Source organism: Equus przewalskii, chromosome 9, assembly GCF_037783145.1.
Source record: "Equus przewalskii isolate Varuska chromosome 9, EquPr2, whole genome shotgun sequence".
Classification (NCBI taxonomy): domain Eukaryota; kingdom Metazoa; phylum Chordata; class Mammalia; order Perissodactyla; family Equidae; genus Equus; species Equus przewalskii.
Genome location: NC_091839.1, coordinates 78,289,398 through 78,306,559, shown reverse-complemented (window position 1 = coordinate 78,306,559; position 17,162 = coordinate 78,289,398). Strand labels below are relative to the sequence as shown.

Here is a 17,162-nt window from a genome sequence, read left to right as displayed (position 1 = left end):
TAAATAATTCCACATACGCAAAGCGCTTAAGACTGAATCCCCATAGTGCAAGTTGTGAAAGAAAGAAACTTTGAAATAATGATTATGTTTATGCTAAAAATAAGTTTATACCCTTCTAATTTTTTGACAACATTTGACCTTTTTATGCAATAGAAATGGAAATCAAGCCTGTCTGTAAGACCTTTGTCCAGAATTCTAAAGCCACATTGTTTATTCTTACTAATTATCAGAGATTGCATTTTCATTTTTTTGTAAGAACTATTTATTTACGATTCCTGTTTGATCTCACTAAAACTCTTTCAGTAAAGTAAAGTAAAGTAAATCTTGAACGTTTCAGATTTAGTTTTAATAATTCTGATTTGGAAACGTGGGTGAAGTGAGTGCAAGATGTTTTCCTCATGGAAAACAAAGGAAATGTTAAGTACAAATAAAAGGTAGTTCCTGCTAAGGTTTTTTGTTTTTTGGTTTGTTTCTGAGTGGGAACTGTGGGGAAGATGTTAAAGAAGCAATACAAAGGAAGGATCTTTGGAATGTGGAGATTTCTGTGTTATAGACTGTTTAATCATTGGCAAATTTCCCTTCCTCTTAAAGCTCTCGAACTGAACTCAGCTCAGACTTTGAAAAAGATTTTTCTGATGAATGACTTCTGGTCATATTTAAAAATCAGCTTTTTGATATTGAGGTGTAATTTATATTTGAAAAGTTCACACTTTTAAAGTGACAGGCTGATCACTTGTGATCAGTGTATCCACCCCCGTCACCACCACCGCAGACAAGATGTAGATATTTCCAACACCCAACAGTCTTCCTGGTGCCCTTTACACAGAAGTACTAGCCATCTCTCCCCACATCTCCCTTCTCCTACCCGAGGCAACCACTGATCTCCCTTCTGTGGCTGCAGATGGGCTTCCCTGGTCTAGAAACGACATGTGAAAAGAATCACACGGTATGTGCTCTCCAGTGTCCAGCTTCTTTCACTCAGATCAATGTCTGTGAGTTTCACCCGTATTTGAATATATTAGCAATTCATTCCTGTTATTGCTAAATAGCAGTCCATTGTATGAATACACCACAATTACTTTATTCATATGCCTGTTGATAGACGTTTGGACTGTGTTCATTTTGAGGCTGTTAGTAGTAGTGTTGCTATGAGCATTCATATACAGTTCTTTGCATAGATATGTGTTTTCACTTCTTTTAGGTAAATACCTAAGAGTAGAGTTGCTGGAGCCCTGGTGCTAGTGGTTAAGATCCAGTGCTCTCAACACCATGGCCCAGGTTCATGTTCCCATCAGGGATCCACACCATCCATCTGTCCGTGGTTACACTGGCAGCTGTGTGCAGCTTTCAGCATCACAGCAACATATAGCTGCCATGGTCACTGTGCTTTCAGCAGAACTTCCAGACTCGGCCACCCATTTTGGAAATGGAAAAACACTGGAGTACTGATAGAGCGCTGGACAGTGAGAGGATGGAACAAAAACTCATCAGGGCTCCGTTTTCCTGTCCACAGAGATGGCAGGAGTTGGAATCCACTCAAGGGCACTAACAAGCCAAACAAGAAGAATTGCTGGACCACATGGGAAGTGTATGTTTAACCATACAAGCCAACTACAAACTGTGTTCTAAAGTAAATACACCATTTTGTACTCCCACCAGTGATCTGTGAGGGTTCCAATGGCTTCAAGTCCTCTTCCACACTGGCTGCTGTCATTTCTTTTAGTTTAACCATGCTAGTTGGTGTGTAGTGGTATCTCATGTTTTTCATTTAATGAATGGTGATGTTGAGAATCTGTTCATGTTATTACTGGCTAATACTGTATCCAGTTTGTTGAATGGGTCTATTAACATTTTTGCCCATTTTTAATTGTTTTCTTGTTACTGAGTTGACTGGCTACAAGTCCTTTTTAATTACATATCATGAAGTTCAACTTTTCATTTTCTTGAGAGTGTTTTTTGAAGATAGGAGGTTATAATTTTGATGAAGTTCAACTTATCATGTTTTTACAGTTAGTGCCTTTGTTTCTTGTCTAAGAAATTTTGCCTACACGATGTCACAACTATTTTCTTCCCTGTTCCTTCTAGAATTTTTATAATTTTACTTCTAATGTTTATTTTTATGATTCATGTCATATTAATTTTAAGTATGTTGTGAGGAAGGGTCTGAGGTTTATTAGTAGTGGTATATGGCTATTCAACAATTGAATTGAAACCGGCTCAACACAAGGTTGACATAAGGGAAGCCATATTGAGGAAAGAGACCGTGTCCTAACTTTGAATGACTTCTGACTAACTAACCCAACTGGATTTGCACCCTCCAGGAGATCCATCTGTTCTCTAGAGTTTATGACCCCTGCTAGTACATATACCTCCCAGCTGTGATAAGACAATAACTTTGTTCTTTCAAGTTCCTTAGGAATGTGATGACCCCCCCAAACAGAGAGTCTATGGCGATAGCCATCATCAATGAAAACTGAAAGATCTGGTGTGCTGACTCCCAGTCTGTAACACCAGAGTGTCAACATTCCTAACCCCTCCCCTGTAACCCACTGGCCAAATAACTGCTTCAAGATTCTGTGCCCCCTTAAGATGGTTCTTTTGGACATTAGTCGGCCATCTTCCCTCTTGCTAGCAAGCTGTAATAAAATGCCCTTTCTCTGCCACCGTCTTGCCTCTTGACGACTGGCTTTTGTCTTGTGGCGAGCAGATCGTGCCCTTTGTGTGGTAACACCAGCAGCATTTCTTGAAATGTCTATTCTTTCTTTGGTGAATGATGTGTGTTCTTTGTCAAAAACCAATCACCCACATGTGTGTGAGTCTACTTTTGGACTATCTATTCTATTCTGTTGATATATGTATCTATACTTAAGCCAATATCTTACTGTCGAGTGAAACTTTGCATAGTCAGTAGTAAAGCCAGGTTGTGTAAGCATTGCACTTTGTTTTCCTTTCCAGAATTGTTTGGCCATTCTATGTCTTACTTTTCATATAACTTTTAGAATCACCTTGTCAATTTCTGGGGGAAAAAGTCCTGAATCCATAAAACAACTATGGGGAGAGGAACTCAAATATCTCCTCAGAAGAATATACTTGTTCATTTCTCCTTTCACTTTTGTCCTTTATGGTTTATGAATTTAGATACTCTGCAAATAACTGCTTACGTATGTAAGATTGCTATATTTTCCTGGTAACTTTGAAGGCTTGGACATCTTAATAATGTTAAGTCTTCTAAACTATATATATATTATAACTCTCCATGGTTAAGAAGCTAGGAGAAGAAAGAAATGGAAACTAAAAATGTCATTTTAGCAAAAAGTAAGATAAGAAAGGAGCAACAGAGAAACCAATAAAAAGGAATAAATGAGAAGAAAATATCAAGATAAAAGAATTAAACTCAAATACATAAAAATATCACATCAGATATAAATTGATTGAACTTCCATTTAATAGACAGAAATTGTCAGATTGCATAAAAAAAGCAAATTTCAACTATATGCTTCCCATAAGAGACAAATTTTAAGCATGTTGATGCATATAATCCATAACCAATGTATAAATCAAAATTGGGGTGCATTCTTATGAGCCAACCCTGAGGACCGTATAGCCCGAGGGAGTCCTTTCACAAAGGAAGGGAGCACTCCAAAGAAGTAGGGGTGTACAGGGTGGTTATATACCATCAAAAAGCATGCATCACATATGATAGCAGTGTCCCTTTCACAATAGTCTCAAGATTGCTTTGCCAGCACAGCTATTCAGTGAACACAGCAGGTGGCTAGTTGGAGGTGGATGGTCATGAGGTGAGCACAGCAGGTCAGCAAATAATGCTTAGTTTAGGGAAAGATTTTTATCCTTAAAGAAATGCCAATGTGGGGGAAGTTATATTCTTATCTTTATGGGTAATGTTCTTATCTTTGGGACATGGTAAATATTTAAAGCAGATATACAAAGCATGATCAACAGGGCATGTCAGGCCCTTTTGGAAAAACAAAGTCAGGCTGCATTAGTTTTACCCCAAATGGCTTCCTCATATACTCCAGTACATCCTATTGCTTGTTATTTGTTAATCAAGTACAAAGACACAGACAGATTGAAATAAAAAAGAATGGGAAAAGATATACTTGGAAATAATCAGCATAAGAGAGCTGTTGTGGCGATATAAATATCAGACAATATAGAAGTCACAGGAAACCATACTTTAAGAAAGAAGGAGGGACATCTAACAATGGCAAATAACTGTGTCGCAAGGAACTGAATCTTAAGATAAGTTCTCTGAATAGATTCTGGGATTCCTGAATTGGGTATCAGATATAATTATATTTGAAGGCATTAATGACCCTGTTTTCCGTGTAGAGAGGGACCTGGCAGCCATGGGCTACAGTGGAAAAACATTTAGTCACACTGTTCTCTGTAGGTGTCTGGAATCAAGTGCCTACAGGAGAAAACCTCTGGGTGACCAAGTACTTGCTGCCATACAACGTTTTAGTAAAAATGGGGAGTGTAGTGGGCTGGTTAGTTTCTTCTAACTGCTCTGGAGAACCTGGGGAAAGAAACTGATGACCCTAGAGGCTTTAATTCCAGCTCAAGGTCCATGTAAGGGACTGAAAGCTTCAACGAATGCCTTGAAAGAGCCCTTATCTCTTGAGCCACAGGACTGAGTTTCTGGGAACCAAACCCCAAGCCTAGTTCTGCAGCTGGTGGACTTACAGCGCAAACTGAATTCTCAAACTCCCAGGGGATCTTTTGTTAAAATTCTGGCATTGATTGCAAAGGAAATGGATTCTAAAAATTAGGATGGTGACAGAGAGGCAGGTCCTGATGAAACAGGTTGCCTCCAACTGCTAAACTCTGTCAAGTCTTCTCTGCCAGTGGAGACAGCCCTTCCACCGCTGCCTGAGGAGCTCACTCTCCCCTTGTCTAAGCTACAATGGCCTCTCCTCAGGTCATTGCCTTACAGCTCACCCCTCACCCTCCTCAGGAGCTCCCCTAACACCTTTCCTGGCATCTAGACTTATAACCAGACTCAGGTCCCAGCAGGTCCCAAAGGATGGCTTACAAAATGTGACCCATGAGGCCATACAACACCAAAGAGAAGAATCCATGATTTTGCCCGTCTATAGTAGCAGAAACCTAAGGAACATACATGGGAATGGGTCTTGAGGGCGTGATCAATGGATCTCAAGGAAGGGAGGTAAAGTGGGATCAGATTTAACGTTTTGACAAGAACCCACAAAGCAGCACAGAATTAACACTTAGTGAAGGAGGAGTTGGAGGATCTTAAAGACATGCTGCATAACATAGTCAACTACTTTCATAAGACTGAGACGCAATTCCTAAGATACTTCAATGTACTTCCCCAAATATACTAAGGCAGCTACAATTAATTTCATTCGAGGTAATAAAAGATTTATACTGGGGACACATACACAAAAGATAGTCTCATTAAATTAAAACAAGCAAACAAACTGACAAACTAACTCAATACTCAAGTAGAAGAGAGAGACGTGAAATGTTAATATTAATTTTGATGTTAATTTCATCATAAAGTTTCAAATGATGCAGATAAATGGCAAAGTAAACCCTGCCCACACACACACACTGTCCATTGTACATAAGATTACACTTTGTAGAAGCATATAGAAGTGTAAATACATGGGGGCCATATGACATATACTGTTTTATAATATGGGTTAGAGTTTTCTGATTTTGTTGTTCCTGGTCAAAAAATATATAGTGGTTGTCTATCCATGTCAATCTATGCAGAAACTGGTAGTGCTTTTTAATGGCTTCATAACATTCCATTACATAGATGAAGCATAGCTTATTTAATTTATCCCATATTGACCTAGCCACTTTCCAGCTAGTAATTGAGTTATATTAAGAATATCTCTGTCACGTTTGCCTTCTTGTCTGACTCTTTTCTCAGGATTACTTGCTAGAAATGGAACTACAAAGTCAAATGACATGTATGATTTAAATTTTTATAAAAATCTTGATTCCCTTCAGAAAGGAGAAACAACTGTAATCACTGGAGACGTATGAGAGAGTGCTCAGCTTTCAAGAATGTGCTCGTTTTCCCAAACTCCAATTAACCTCAGGTATTACTGGTCCTTCTAATATTTGCCAATTTGATATATGAAACTCTATCACAATTTTATTAGCACTTTTGATTATTTGTGAATTTGCATTTTAATGTATTTATTTGCCATTTCTACTTTTTCTCTGTGAAACTGCCTGTCCATTTGTCTAGTGGGGTGTTTATCTGTGTCTTATTGTTTTGTAAAAGGCCTTCATATTTTTGAATCTTTTAACCCTCTCTCTATCATCTATGCTGCCAGTAGTTTCCCAAGTTTGACTTTTTTTCCTTAACTAGGCTTTGTTTTCTTTCGATTTTAAAAAATTTAAACTGAATGCATGAATCTATATGGGTTTTCCGTCATGATTCTTCTAATGAAAAATTATAAAAGAAATATTTTCATCTAGTTTTTAACATCTGGAAAAATTAGTTTTGATTTTATGAATGATAGGGGGCAAGACACTGAACGTATTTTTCCACAACACTGTACACCATAGCACCAAATCCAGAATAATCCATCCTTTTCCCACAATTTACTATACATTATTATTTTTGTCATCAACAACATACAAACTCTGGACAGTGTTTACAGAAAAAAAGTGACAGAAAATTTCCTGCATCAAGGTAAAACAACACACCTCATGAAATGAGGGAACAGCCACAGGAAAGGACAATGACTACTGTGGAAATTGCACCATCTGCTCACAGTTATCCCCACATTTACAAGATCTCCCCAATTATATAATGGGAATCATGCCCCGCGTCTGAAAAGCTGCTGGATGAGGCTCAGAGAGCTCTCAGGACCCAGAAAGACGGGACCCCAGGACACCAGCTGCTGACATGAGGGCAGAATTAACCGAGTCCAGAGAGAGACGGGGACACAGACCTTCCCAGGGAACAGGGAACAGGAGCCTCTGACAGGGACAGAAAGGGACCTGGAAACGAAGCCCAGAAGAGGAAAATGACAGACAGAGCAGGGGACAGCCCAGGTTTGAGGAATCTAGAAAATATGAACCTCATGTCAACCATTATTTGGTAAATACATTTCTGTCAAATGGGTAAAGATGCTCACTTCACCAAGAAAGGAAAGCATGAGGTCATGCTGCCGAAACTGAGGTAACATTTCTCCTCCCCCATTTGATGGACATTTTCATGCCGTGTATTTCATGTCACAGCTGCTGGGAAATTCCCAGAATATCACCAAATCCCTCAATTTGATAATTAGGGCTCTTTCGAAAGTAAATTTATGGTTGATGAACTGTATTTTAGTACTCGGCCAGTTAATTAATGTTTTATTGCTCTCCTAAACCAACGGGAAAATAAAGCATAAATCAAAAGATTTAGAGCAGAGTTATAATAACTGAGCCAGCAAACGTCTCATAAACATATGAAGGTTATAAAACCCAGACAGGAATCAGTGAATGAATCAATCACATACGGGAACCATGAGATCAAAATGCTGCCAGCATACGCGCAGGGTTTTAGCTGCTCTTCTTTCTCTCTTTGCCACCCTGGTCTTGTATGTCCCTGAGAATCCCTCTTATTTGCTACTAAGATTTTCAATCTTTTTAGCCTCTTTTCTAGCTACAAGAAAAATACTACTGTACAGAATCGTCATAACAGAGTAGGTGTGAAAAGTAATAGAAAACCAATCAAAATCCAAAATTGATTTATAACAAGCTGACTACCACCTACGCAGCTGAGCGCCCTTTTAGTTCCTCCATCCCCTCTCAGGGGCACCTGTGTTGAACACGGCACCGCTGTAGACAAGGGGCAGGATCCAGGAGATGCTGACGCACATCCCTGACACAGACGCCGTGAACTTGGCGGGATAGACCAGAGGGTCAGTGACAGCAATGTACCTGTCGATGGAGATGCAGCACAAGTGGAAGAGAGAAGAGTAACAAAATGCCGCATCACAGCAACTGTGGAGGGCACAGAATCTGGCTCCAAAGTACCAGCAGCTCTCCACGGACCTGACCATGCTGAAGGGCATCACAGTGACCCCCACCAGGAAGTCAGCGCAGGCCAGAGAGGCGAGGAGAAAGTTGGTTGGAGAGTGCAGCTGCTGGAAGTGAAGGATGGAAATCATCACCAGAAGGTTTCCCAACATGGCCAGCACAGCGCCCAAGCCGAAAACCCCCCGTACAGAAGGACCCGGGGTCTGGACCAGTAGGGAGTTTTCACACAGGATCCAGTCACGTTCTCGTAGAGGAGCTGCTCCGCTGCGGGAGTGAATAGCGGCTGCTCATGACGCCACTGTGAACAGGTAAACAGTTGGAGAAGTTCTGCCCTTTGTCAATCACACAAAATACAGCAGTTTTATATTCCTGAAAGGAGAGAAAAGGTCTTTTAAACTGAATATCTGTGTTAGAGTTACCAGATGTTTCCTCCATGCCCTTCACAGGTCCATTTTAATTTTGAGCTCTGAACATATGAAATAATTATATATTCAATTTAAGTGCTCAATAGATCTTAACTATTATTGTCATTTTATTCTTATTCTTTAGAATATAATTGGAAACAATTTTCTAAATCCAATAAGAATTTAACATCAAGTAAATCTCTTTTGACACAAAGATTTCTTGCCTTAAAATGTATCAAACATCTTTTATTCCCTGAACCTGATACAAGGGATTGTCCTCTTTGTCAAAGTTACTGAGATGTGGGTGATTTGATATTTATTAGTTACCTTTACTACTCGCCTCCTCCTTGGGCAAGACTGTCTGGGGAGTAAAGGACAAAAGCCCCAGGAAGCACAGCCAAATCCCACAGCCAGTCATCTGCACAGGAGTTCCTGTAGTGCAGGCTGTGAACAGTGAGAAGAAGCTTATGTTTAATAATCTTCCCTTACAATTTCTATTGTGATGTAGAATGGTCCCCATCTAAACCCCAACAAGAGCCATGTGAAAAAGAAAAGTGAAAGGACACTCCAACCCATGAACCAAGATGCAAAACTCCTTAACAAATCTTTTACAAACCAGACCCAGCAATACATAAAGAGATGACACATCATGATTGCAGTCTATGCAAAGAATGAAAGTTTGCTTTAACACGAGAAAATCAAATATAATTCACCATTTTAACAGATCTGAATTTATAATCATCTGTGGAATGCAAACAAGCATTTGATACAATTCAACATTTACTCATTAGTTTAGCAAAGTAAAAGTACAAGAGATCTTTTGTACACATCGATGTCTCAACTAAAGGCCCTGTCGCATATGATATACTCAATGGTGAAATCTGAGAGTGTTTTCTTTAAGATGAGGATCAAGGCAAAGATGCTTCAGTAATCAGAAGATTCAGGGAGTGGAAGTCCTCTGAAGACGTGTATAAATCCACTTGCAGTCCAATTTCATGTATCAACATTTATATTTGTTTATTTATTGAGCATCTATTCATATCAGGGTCTTGATGATACAAAAATAAACAGGAAACATCTCCTGCCCCTTGGGGGTCTCCGTGTGATATGAGACAGAGATATAGACAATAATAACAATGCAATGTGCTTCGAGCCAGAATTAAGACATGGAAAAAGTAGAAAGCAAGAAATGTCTAGGGGCCAGCCCAGTGGCACAACGGTTAAGTGCACACGTTCCGCTTCGGCAGCCTGGGGTTTGCCGGTTTGGATCCCAGGTGCGGACATGGCACTGCTTGGCACACTATGCTGTGGCAAGCGTCCCACATATAAAATAGAGGAAGATGGGCATGGATGTTAGCTCAGGGCCAGTCCTCCTCAAAAAAAAAAAGGAAAAGAAAAAAAAAGAAATGGCACAGGGACAATTATAAAATTGGATGAATGAAAAGAATTCACTAAAGATATAAACGTAGTGCCAGGTTTAGAAGGATGAATGGAAGATAGTAAGGTAAATAACAGGGAAAAGTCTCAAAAACTGTGCACAGCACTTTACATCCCAATAATCATTTTAGATTTTATCTTATGATTAGTGCATGGAGTAGAGAAAACACACTCCTCAGCAGGTAAAAATCTCAATTACCTCAAATTCATGTGAGTCAGAATACACTTTTCTTGTTTTCCTGTAACTGATCTTTAATTCTCTCATGAGCGTGGGGTGCAATAAACTTAAGCTCAGTAATTTGGGGTCCCCACTCTTTCTCCCAGGGTTGCGTCTAATGTCCAGGTGTGCTATGTAATCCACCTCGTTTCCACATGAGTAGATTGGGATTGTCTCCATAGGCTCCATCTGGAATGAAATGGCCATCTTTCTCATAATGGAAGTAGGAAGATCACATGACCCTAAGCTCTGAATAACATGCTAACAGTATCCCCCTCTGGGGCTCAGAAGGGCTGTGAATCTGGTGATCTCTTCTGCACGTGCTCCAGACCATCCACGTGCTGCTCATTAAGTGGCACGCTGCTTTGGCTTTTTCAGATTTCAGAGCCAATGTACCATCATCAGCCTTCCTTCATCTTTAGGAAGAGTTTTCACTTTTATAGAAATTAAGAGACTAGTTAGGGGCTGTTAATTCTACTTTTCAAGCACCTTCCTTTTTGGCGTCTTCAGCTGAGACTCAGAGATCTCAGTCATGTCAGAGCGCTATATCAGTTTTCTTTCTACTTTATATCTCCCTCCTTCCATCCCGTCCTCCCCTCTAAGCTCCCCTGTGTCTGCCCAGGAAATCGGAACGTTCTCAAGTTCTCTTTACACTCTGTCTCATCACAGTCACCTGATATTTCTGACCCCAACATAGCCTCAGAGCACCTGCCTTACATCAGAACATCAATTGTCTTAGAACTTTGGTCATAGATCTTATCTGATGGCTTTATCAGTCTATGGTACAGATGTGTGCCTCCTAAAACATGATAGAAATTCCAGAAAGACCCACAAGGATCTTCTGTGAATCACGGAGCACAGATTGAGGTGTGCGAAACCTGGTGCCTTGTTTTAAGGTAGCCACCATGATAACAGTAGCAAACAGCTTTTGAACACCTGGTAGACCTAGGTGGTTTACATGTGTTAAATCATTAAATTGTCACATGCAAAAAACTCACGTGCAAGGAAGTCAGCACGATTATTATGATCCCTATTATAGAGACGAGAGACTAAAACACCAAGAAGTTAGTTAACTTTCCCAAGGTTACACCTGTAGTAAATGACGAACTTGGGGATTTGCATTTAGCTCCAGATCCTATGTTCTGAGCCTGTACGCTCCACGCCTGTAAAGGAACCTAATTTTAGAGCCAAGCCCCCTCACCTCCAGGTGATAGACACTTCATCTCAGGCTACTGGGTCTTCTCTGCCTTCCCCACCGGGTTAACAGGCATCAACACTCACACCGTGGAGTGGAGCTCTGGTCTGGGGGACCACCCCCCTCACTGATGTCCAGTGCAATGTCCTGTCTGGTCTCTGGTCACAGGTCAGTCGTGTCACAGAGCAGTCATCCCCTGTTGCTGCCAGTAAGGCTCCTTCAGCTCGGGCTACCTGTCAGACGATTCTAGGGCCCCTCTCAGAAGAATGGGACCATTCAGCGATGGTGTGGCACAGTGGGCTGTGGGACTTTTGGTGGGGATTTGTAGCACTTGTCCTGACTCCATGCTACCCCCGGTGGCTCAGGAAGCTTCTTCCACTGTCCCTGCCCGTGGTAGATCAGGGAGGCGCTGTGAGGCTGTCTCAGGCCACACGCTGAGACAACCTTGTGGTCATTTCTGCCCTGTGGTTTGGTACTTCTGGATGTCTCCCCAGGCAGTGGAGAAGGAGTTCCCTGCACTTGGATCTTCTCCTGATCACCTGACTGTACTAGTTTGCTCTGGCAGCTGTAACAAATCGCCACCCATGGGTGTCTTGAAACAACCAAAGTTTACTCCCTTACAGTCTGGAGGCAAGAAGTAAGGAACTCAAAATCAAGATGTGAGCAGGGCCACTTGCCCTCTGGAGGGTCCAGGGGAGAGCCGTCCCAGCCTCTGCAGCTTCTGTGGGCTGCCGGCATTCCTTGGCATGTGGTCTCACCTCTCCAGTCTCACCTCTGAGATCATGTCAACTTCTCCTCCACGTGTGCGGTCTCCCTGTGCCTCTTCCTTATAAGGACACTTGTGATGGCGTTTAGGGCCCACCTGGATAATCCAGGACAATTTTTCTATCTCAAGATGCTTAACTTAATCACGTATGCAGAGACCTGTTTTTCCAAATAAGATTAATATTTATAGGGTCTAGGGATTCTGATGTGGATCTGTTTGTGGGGCCTTTATTCATCCAGCCACACTGCCATGTGTTACGAGCCCTTCTCTCAACCCAGACCATATCCAGGGAGGCACTGTATCCTCAGAGACCCTCACTACTTTCTCACTTATTTTTGTTCTTCAATTATCTTTTCCACTCTTGTTCTGTGATGAAGGGAAGTTTTCCTAGTGCCTGTAACTTCCCCAAATCTGTGGAATATCAGCTCTCTTTCCCCTTCAATAGGCCCTTGGGATTTTGAGAGTAAAGTGCTGGGAAAAATCATCCTTTTCTTCTCCACTTTCAATGAAAGCAATTAGAATAGAATAGATGTTCTAAAGAGATTTTTCAAGTTTATCTTTTTTTACATTTTGATTTTTTCGAATGCTGTGAAAATTTTAAATTTATAATTAATCTACCAATCTGTTCTATGAGAAAGTCTGAAAATATTCTCCAATATTTTCTTCTGAATTCTTATAATACTTATATTTTACATTCAGATCTGTTTGCATGAAACTATGTATATAGGTGTACATGTGTATATAGTGGACAAGAGAGAATCAGAACTTCTTTTATCCCAATAGATAGCTAACCATCCAAACACAATTTCTTGAATATATCATCTTTCCCCATAAGTTTTTGACATCATAAGTTTGCATTATGATCAGCAATGCACAGAGTTTGATAACGTTTGTAGTATGTCGTGACAGGCAGCTAATTATTCCCATGTCATGTTGAAGAAGTGAAGGGACATGCCACATGAAAGTAACCATGTTGAAAAGATAATTATTGTGGTAAATGTGTCGTTTGTCATGGTCAATACCACAGTAGCAGAATGTCCCTAAATATCAAACCTTATGCTTGTGCCAGATCTGAAATTAACATCTGATTCCCTGATTGCTGGAACACCACTGCTGAACCCGAGGGACCAAAGTCCTTGATGGAACGTGAAGCAGAGGGAGCTGAGGAGATGCAAGAAAAAGAGCTCCAGGAAAAGAAGAGGTTGACGTGAAAGTCGAGACAACGAGAGTCTAGGGGAAGACCGAGAGCATGTGACATTAATAGGAATAGTAAGAAGAAAATGAGCATGGAAAGTAACAGGGAGGTGAGCCTGAAAGGTGAAAACACCAAGACATTGCCCCCAGAAGCCTGGGAAATGGAAAAATCACATAGCTGAGACGCGGGCCGATTAGCAGTGAGGCCCCCCCCAAATTTGGTATCATATTCAAATACTGTATTCCATGTCATAAAAAATGAAAATTCCCAACATATCACAATTTCCTTGATTTTAATTGAGGCTTTTCCTGAAAGCAAATTTGTGTTGATAAACTATCCTTTAATTCTTGACCAGTTATGTTAGTTTTAATTCTTTCCTAAACCAAGAGTAAACTAAAGCAAGGCATATAGAGCTGAATTTTTAAATCCAATAATAGCTTTGTTGTCAATTTCAATAATTATTCTGTATATATTTAATATGACAATGCATTTGGGTTTAAGTTGACTATACGACTGTTTTTTCTATTCACATTTTTTAGAGTAAACAGATTTTTTTCATTATTCAATCTGTCCCTATAAAATTATGAATTGGACTCACTTTTATTACTCTGTTGGCAGGTATCCTAGAGTTTTAAAATGAATCTCTGATTAATTAAATTCTTCAATAAAGTAGTAGTTATACCAATTATAGGCAATGCAAAGGATTGCCAGGAATTGCAATTAAATACCTGAACTCCATTTATCTCTCCCACTCTTTTTGATTCTGTTGCCATTTATGTTAATCCTGCGTATAATTGAAGTGCAAAAGACATTTATTTTTACATCCGCATTCATCTTCTCTTTCCCATGTCTGCACGTTGTGGTCCTTGCCATCACTTCCTACAATCCAGTGTTTCCTCTGGGATCAGTTTTCTTCTGGCTGGAGAACTCCCTTCAGTTTTCCTTCTGTGTGGATCTGAAGTGATGATGAGGTAATGAAAGTTCTCAGATTTTGTTTGTCTAAAAAATACTTTTACTTTGCGTTCAATTTTGAAAGCTGTTTTTGCTGTCTCCAGAGTTCAAGGTTGTCAGTTATTTTATACAAATGCTTTAATGATATTATTCCAAGGTCTCTGGCACCCCTCAGGTCTATTGAAAAGTCAGAGACACGTCTTATTTGTGCTCCTTTGAAAGTAATGAGTTTTCTTTCTGTGGATGCTTTTAAATTTTTTCTTTGTCTTTGTCTTCAGTGTATGTACCATGTGTGGGTTTCTTTGTCCAATTGAAAGGGGTTCATTCTCTTTTTTCGGTTGTAGAGTTTCTTAATACTGGTGATCTCTTTTATGAATTTTGGAAAATTGTTAGCCAAATATATCCTCAAACACTGTTTCTGATTTACTTATTCCACCCTATACTTTTGTGATTCATATTGTATTTATTTTAGATTTTTCACTATGTCATGTATGACTCACACTGTTTTCTGTATTTTCCAAATTATTTTTTCTTAGAGCTTTACTCTGGAAATTTTCTACTTGTCTACTTTTTGTACATTAATCCCCTCTTTTACAACCTTTAACAGCTTTTAATCTGCTGTTATACTGTAATTGAGTGCTTAATTTCAATATTGTGCATTTCATTTCTGAAATTTCCATTTTATTCTTTAAAGATTTCTGTTTCTGATCGAATTTTCCATTTAGTCTTTATCTTCATTAAAGTATTAGAAAGAGGTTTTTTTAAAAAATCATATCCATTAGTTCCAATATCTGGATTACCTGTGGGTCATTCTTCCCAGTTATTTGAGAAAAATAAATTATTCAGTCATTTGATTCTGTCTCCTGAAATACCTGGTAATTTTTTATTGAGTACTAATCTTTAGGAACATAAAATTATAAAGATTCTGGATGATGTTGTTTTCTTCCAAAAAGGGCTTAGTTTTCTTCTGCCTGGTGAGGTATAAGCAGATCCCGAATGTGATGGGTCCAGTTTAGATTTCAGACTTTGCGGAGACTGGGCTGTTTCTGAAGTTGCCTCCCTCCAAAGAATTTCAGCTGAAATCCTGTGACGTACACCTCAGTCCTTCCTCCTTGGCACAGCTGGATCTCCAGTTTTTGCCTCCCCAGCTGGGTGAGACCGTCAAAGCTCCACTTCGCTGCTTAGCAACTGCTTTCTTCTCAGCGTCTCAGCATCTCGCCACAGCAGTTTAAGATTCGGAAAAAGCCCGAGAGCAAACGCAGCCCTGCATGCTGGGCTCACTTTGCTGCTCGCCTCGTTTCTCCTGGATCTTGACCTCCACACACAGGCTAACTTGATACCTGAACAGCAATTTTTTTCTAATAGCAATATGAGACGGTTGATGGCTTTAGGCCACCACTTTCTGCTTATGTGTCACAGCAGGAATTGATGCTGTGAATCGAAACATCTCTGGGGAGGCCCAGTTCACTTTAATGCATTTCCTTCTCTCTCTGATTTTGTCCCATCAATTCCAGGCTGTCTTGATTGCTCTCCAGTGCTTCAAATAGTTGCTCTGTGTGTTCAACTGAGCTTTATAATCGTTCTCGGTGGGAGGAACGATTTAATTCAAGCTGTTTCATCATGGCTCAAATCAGATTTCCCTCCTATGTACCACAATTTTTGTTAATTTATAATATTTTATTTTGTTGTTTTGTCACATTTTTCGCATCATTCAGTTTATGATATTCTCTAATTTTCATTTTGATTTCCTCCTTGTCCTATGGGGTTTTGCACTGGACCATCTTTTCTGTGTCCTCAGGTTCTCTCAGTCTCACCTTTACTGCTTATTCTGACTAATCCACCATTAAGACCACCAATCTCCTGGAGCCATGTGGTTCCACTGTCATGGGCCACCGCCCAGAGACTCCGGCATCTGCCACCACTTCCAGACTTGGAGTGGAAGGAGAGAAGTTCCACTTCTCCAGTGGGGTGAGAATTCAATTTCTCAAAGGCTACTGAAGTGACCAGATGAAGATAATCTGAAGTTTTAAGGAATAAACTTTCTATGGCATGAGTTGTGATCTGTGGTAGACAGTAGCCAGGGGCAACCAACACATAGGTGATGTTTTTGTACAGCCTATCAGTAGACTTCCATATAGCCAATCTGGCTTCCTGGGTTCTTTGTGGCCTGAGAAGCAGAAACTAAGATTTTACAGCTCTAGAACTTCTACTTTTTAAAATTGTTTATACTCCTCTACTGAAGTTTCCAAACTTGATTATTATCTCCTTGAATGTTGTCAGCATAGTTATATTAAAAACGGGTAAAGATATTCAGCTTAGTCATTTTAAAGCGTCATACAAATCTCCTGTTTTTTTAAAAACACTTTATGATTTCTGCTGGTTTCATGATATTGTCTTGTCTCCTTTTTTCTTGGTGATTTTTTGTTGAGTTTGAGTCATTCCATATGAAAAATTGATGCAATAATTTGGGAACTGAGATGATATCATCTTCCTCCAGAGAACATGACATTTACTTCTGGCACCTGGCTAGGAGAATTAGCAATCTTGGATCATCTTAATCTTCATTATTGGAATTGAGAAAATTTGAAGTAAAGGTTTACCCTGATGTTTAGAGAATAGTAGTTTTCAAGGTTTTAACCACAAACATTGGTGGTGGGTGTGTGACCTGGGCTCAGCTTTCTCTTTGGGACCGAAAACCTAATTGCTTCCCACTAACTCCGGGGGTTCTCAAGAGCTCTGCTCAGCTTTTCATCCTCTCTTATGTTCCTTCTGGAATTGACTGATACCTGATGAAGCCAGTTCCCCTAAATGTCAGATTCACCTCTCTGAATTTCCTTCTTCCTGGATCTTGGATAACTCTTGACTGCATTTAAATCTCTCTGATATTTTAAAGATTTAAAAAATATTTTCTCCAGAGTTTTTAGTTGTCCTCAGCGGGAGCATGGTCTCATAACCTAGTCCAC

At 40.0% G+C, this 17,162-nt stretch overlaps 1 pseudogene; it reads right to left on the bottom strand.

Moving 5' to 3' along the window:
- Positions 1 to 7,294: 7,294 nt before the first annotated feature.
- On the bottom strand, positions 7,295 to 10,299 carry LOC103541600 (trace amine-associated receptor 6-like; annotated as a pseudogene).
- Positions 10,300 to 17,162: the final 6,863 nt, after the last annotated feature.